This window comes from Apteryx mantelli, chromosome Z, assembly GCF_036417845.1.
Source record: "Apteryx mantelli isolate bAptMan1 chromosome Z, bAptMan1.hap1, whole genome shotgun sequence".
NCBI lineage: Eukaryota > Metazoa > Chordata > Aves > Apterygiformes > Apterygidae > Apteryx > Apteryx mantelli.
Genome location: NC_090020.1, coordinates 40,237,786 through 40,243,523, shown reverse-complemented (window position 1 = coordinate 40,243,523; position 5,738 = coordinate 40,237,786). Strand labels below are relative to the sequence as shown.

The 5,738-nt window shown below is 37.8% G+C and overlaps 1 long non-coding RNA gene across 1 annotated transcript; it reads left to right on the top strand.

Annotated features, from left to right (window-relative positions):
- Positions 1–3,187: 3,187 nt before the first annotated feature.
- On the top strand, positions 3,188–5,377 carry LOC106489098 (uncharacterized). Its single transcript, XR_010886999.1, has 3 exons — positions 3,188–3,267; positions 4,597–4,698; positions 5,334–5,377. It is a non-coding gene; the product is annotated as an uncharacterized lncRNA (long non-coding RNA).
- Positions 5,378–5,738: the final 361 nt, after the last annotated feature.

The following is a 5,738-nucleotide window of genomic DNA, read 5'->3' as shown; positions in this document are numbered from 1 at the left end:
AGCCCCACATTGCAAGATGTATTTCAGTCTTCTGAAATAAAATGCATGGCCTCCCCTTCATGTATTTAAGTGCCTCCCTTTGTAATAGAGTGCACGCTTGAAGCCAAAAGCTTTTTCTTGCCTAGCGTGGGCAAGCTGAATTTCAGGACTCGATTGCTGGTGCATGACTGCACATTCCATCACTTAGCAAAAACATTTGCAATAGCAAATTGGCTTCCTGCATGGAGAGTAGGAAGTGTATTTGATTAAAAATAAGATCCTTACAGGAGAAGGCATTTTTTAAGAGTAATTCTTACAGAATGCATTTATATCATCTGTATTTCCCTGATAATATTAGTGACTATAACTACCCAGCATAAAAAGCATGACTTTAGACAGTGCTTGACATCAGAGGCTGTTCTGATTTGTCCTTCATCATCTTCTGTGATTACATTTCTAAAATTAAGCCAAATTAAAAAACAAAAGTAAACCCCATAGATGACTCCAAACTACTGTCCTCCTTGATGAATATACTTTTCCTTCTTCTCTTCTCCCCTAACGAAGATAAGCAAACTGTATTTTCCTTTTTTTCATCAGGGCACTATGCACACAAAAAAAAATGCTTGTAACTTGAAAATCTCAACTAGATTGAGTCTGTGGGATGAGAAATTAACTGACAGCCTATCACACACACAGTAATTTCAGATGCTTAAAATATTTATTCTATTAGTTAAAGGCTATAGGTAAGAAATAAAGTTTGTTTCCACTAACATTCAACTAGTATTGGCAGATACGTTTGGCTCATGAAGCCTTTGCTCATTTTCTGTAGCAGCTTTGTTTACTGGTGGAATAGGACAGCATTTGTAAATGGGGGCCAGTAAAAGTTAAATTAAAAACATCATTTAAGGCTAATGTGAAACTAGTGGAAACTGGTGGCTCAGCACCTGTCAGGAGATTTCCAGTACTTTGAGCCTATCCCAGTTCTTACCAGCTGAGAGTCTGGCTCAGTATAGTTTTGTGTGTCAAATCAATGTTGGTTTATCTGCTTTTGAACATCATTTGTTATATTTTTGTTCTCTTTCATTATCCTTTTTTAAACAGTGAAGTGTTGTATTTGACAAATCCCTTTGCATTCTGATTTACTGCTAACAATTCAAAGGCCATTGTTCCTGAAATACTATACTATTATTATTGCAGTATTTCCAGCACTAGAGGCTCTGTACAAGGTTCTGCTTTGCTACCCTTGCTCAGAAATGCTCTGATCCACCAAAGCACTTAAGCGCATATTTGACTTTAAGCCCATGAATAATCCTATTGAAGTTGAGAAGACTACATATGCTTAAGTGCTTTGCTGGACTGAGGACGAAGTGTGTCCTTCACTTCAAATGGCAATACAGATGGAGGAAGAGTGGACAGATCTGTTTCATGGTTACTAAAAATGATACTGTTTGCACTTTCACCTTATTACCGATATGAAATACCATTCAGATACTTAAGAAATGCCTCCTAAAAGAAAATTTTAAAGGAAAGGATAGATTTTCTAAAAAATATTTACCACGTGATAAATATTCTATCGCAATCACACAGTTGCATTTAAACTCTAAAGCTCTCCAGGCTATTCTCACACTGGACATGCAGGTCTAGTTTCATGCAAGGCAAAGAAGGTTAAAAAACAAAACAAAACAAAACAAAACATCAATTTACTGTGCATTCATGGCCTGATTTTAAAATTAAAAAAAAAAAATCACTGTTGCCCTTCAAAATATTTCTCCATCACCTAACTGATAAAAAGATTTGCAACAAACCATTTTTACTTTTTAAAGGACACTTGGGAAAAATAGTTTCCTGAAATGAATCTATGACTTTAAAGGGTGAATCAGCCAATAGTGTGATGACTGCATATTTGGGATTATTGCTAGTCTTGCTGCACTTAAACATGTGCTTAAGATTTAAGGACATCTCAGGTGGTCTAAACCTCTTGCCATCCAGCCTGCTTTTGGTTTTAGTGTACTATAAATAAATGTCAGAAACGCATATTGTTATTAAACAGTACTATGGTAACTCTTAGGACTGGCAGTAAGTCAGTGGGAACAGTCTGTTAAAATGAACTGGAATAAGACTGGGAGACTTTTGCTTTTCAAGGAATAACTACCCATCATAGTAGCCCAGCTCTGCCCCTATACATCACTTGGTCATGGAAGGTGAGATTAAAGAGACTATGCTAATTGACTGTCAAGTGTATATGAATGCAATAAATGATAATGAGAATCCACATACTCAAGTACTTTTTAGAGGTGGAAGCATTGCCTAATATTATTCATACAGATTTTTAAAAACATCAGATTTGTAGGAAAGTGCCTTTGCCAGAAATGCACAGGTATTTTCAACAGGATCTGGAAAAATATTAGTTTTTTTGGCTTTAAAAGGGCCATAACCTGTTAAATGCTAACTTTTCCTAATGAATCCCAGTCCCGGAAACACCTGTGCTAAAGAGCTTTGTGCTGATCTATGAAAATTGGCAGGACATTCCCACATTTGCTGAATAAAACTTGGATGAAAATCTTCTCAATGACTTTTTAAGGTGTTCCCTGCCAGGTCTATGCAGCTCTCTCCCACTTTTATATTTGTTTAGCATAACCAAAATAAGCAAAATACTGCGGCTGAAATACTGGTAGAGTGAAGCAGGATGAAAGGGAGCCTAAGGACTTTGCTTGTCTGCAAAGAAATAGCTGTGGAGTTTTGTTTTGCATGGTTATACATTTGTACCAAAATCACACAGGAAGGTAGAGCAAAACTATTTTTCTTTGAGTTTGGAGGCTACTTTCCTTCTGTGATTTGTCTAAAACCTAACCTGAGAAATTGGCAGGAGGACCAGATAACAATAAAGATAAGGATGAGTTCATACCCCCTACGATTACCCACACTCTAGTCTCCTCCTTCCTCACTCTTCACTCATGCACACAGAGAGAGGGGGGAAAAAAAATTTTCTTCTTAAATTCTGTTGAGAATGTGAAAAATCTGAAGGAGACTGAAACTGTGTTAAGCTTGTTGGTGCAGGTGACCCAACAACCACCTTTAGGACTCTGGATTTGTTGCGGTTGCTCACAAGGTCTTTGAACTACCCTTTCTATTGGCTTCTATTGTTTGAACCAGCAGGAGACTGCAAAGGACAAGACTACAACTTACTGATGTGTTCAGAGGGCTGCAATCTTACGAATTCTGTTTCCTGCTGACATGAAGAATGGGACAGAAGAGAAGAGCAGAGTAGCAGTACAATATGCCATGACGGTATCAAACCTCTGTGCCCTGGATGGTTTGTTTGATCACCTTTTTAAGGAGCTGTAACTTTAACATTATTGTGACCCTTTTTCTAGGTCACTGGAAGACTTCCATCCTCACTCCTACTCTACTTATCCTTTCACTGTTATCTAAAGAGGAATGTATTTTTTCAGGTCTGATGGTAATGAGAGTAAGGCCCTGAAAGGCAAAAAATTAGTGAGAAGTTGGGAAGAAAATAAATCAGCAAAAAATGTCCACAGTGAAACTTGAAACTCAGAGGTTGCTTCCTTGTTTTTTTGTTACAGAACAAAGATCAGATCACTTGTGCTGAAAGGTCTGATTAGTCTTACAAATATTTCCGACTATGTAGGCCTAGCTGTAATGAAAAAGTGTTGACTTATTTAGTGTTGCAGCAGTTTCATGTGAAGTATGAACTTGCAACTTTTTTAAATTTGTAGAGCAAGAAGAAACAGACTGGATTCACATGAACTTCTGCAACATGCAAGCTTGAGTGCTGCTGACCCACTGGAATGGGCCATGAAGACAAACAGCACTGAGGCACTGTGTGCTTCACTGTATTTCTCACTTGTATAACTCTTGCCAACTCTTTTGTCTCATATCTGTCGCAATCTTAGGGCCCAGCCTCGCACAGAAGGTATAAACAGTTCTCTCTATAATCTTCAGGAGCAGTAAACAGTACCTGCAGAACAGGGAATTTTCACCCAATGCAAGAATGCTTCTTTAGAGCCACCAAGCTTGTGTGTCAGAGGAGGAATAAGATCAAGTTTATCAGCTCAATATCTTATCATCCTGTTAATAACTATTTTCAAGACAACTTTTTGGTTTTGCTGTATGTATTGATGAAGAAGAAGTAGTAAGCAAGGAACCTTAGATTTATCACATCTCTGCTACTGCTAGTGCTGAGCTTTGCTTATGCCAATGCATAATGTGGTGGTAACTGCAACAACCAGCTTCAAGGCCATAATCTTATCAGTGTTTTCTGACAGACTTAAAATTTTTGTGCGTTATAGAGCAGTTTCTTAAATAGCTTTTAGTGAGTCCATTCCCCTGCTTTCTGTGATTCTTACCTCTCTGCTTACATAAATATTGCTCAGTGGAAAATATTAATTAGACATGTAATTAATGCTGAATTTTAATTTGCAGGCTCCAACCACAAAGAATTGTTTGCATATAGTATTAAGATGAATTTACTCCTTGAGTCTGCACATACTGTCTACTTTTTAGTAGTGCTACTGTAGTAAACCCCCTTGTCTATTAGTATATCAAGCCAAACAACAATGGAACAAAAATCAATAAAGAAAGTTTTTGTCATTTTAGGCACAAGTCCTGTATATTGGAAATCTGGATTTTATTGGTCCACATACCTTGTAATTCTTACATGACCTCATCTAAGTTTCTTGAAGTTAACTCAATCTACAGGTAAGTCAGTAAAAAGTTCTGATTTATTTCAAGCAAAATTGGACCAGGATCTTAATCTACCTTTCTTCTCTCTGAACTTTTGAGTTAATATGTATTTACCGTGTGCACATTATCAAACTGATTGTATTCTTTACCAGACCAGAAATGTAGGGGGTGAGTGTGTCAATGGGTGCTTTGGTCCTCTAAGAGAAAGTAGAAATAATTACAGAATCACAGAATCGCTGAGGTTGGAAGGGACCTCTGGAGATCATCTAGTCCAACCCCCCTGCTCAAGCAGGGTCACCTAGAGCACATTGCACAGGATTGCATCCAGGCGTGTTTTGAATATCTCCAGAGAAGGAGACTCCACCACCTCTCTGGGCAACCTGTTTAGTTATCCATGTATATCAAGTATTTTAGCACTAACTACAGCCTAAGCAGTAATGGTCTTTTTTTCTACCAGTTTTCTTTAATGGCATTTGCTATTGAGAGCTAATAGTGCTGTTTTTTTTTTGCCTGGAGTAAATTGCAGTCTCGCTAAATCGTTAGGGCTGGCTCCCATAGCCATAAGATTATTGATTTTTGTGTTAACAAGCAGAAAATGCTGATCGATTACATAAAATGGTTTGATGGTTTATTGGTTGCTTTTCCAATAGTGACATGACTTTCAGGAGGACAATTCTGACCCCTGGGTAATATTGCAGGTAAACTTTTAACATATCTTTTGCTTTTGCTTCTGCTCAAAGAAGTCTGAGGGAAGTGGCTCTGTTTCTAACTCTTGGAAGAAGTCAGAAGTATGGTGTTGCTAAACTAGCAGTAAGAGACCTACGTGCAAGGTGCATCATTACAGTATATGAAGTAGCAGCTGCACGATGGATGTTACTACATGCAATGTGCTATGAAAAGTATACCAATAAGAAACCCCTGCTCTGTGAAGTGAGGTTCATATTTCACTGCTGGTAACATGTACCAAATGCAGAAGCTCAAATGTTACAATGTGGAAATTAATATGTATCAGTGATCTTCAAACAATGGTGGTACTGTGTCCACTTAGAGTCTGG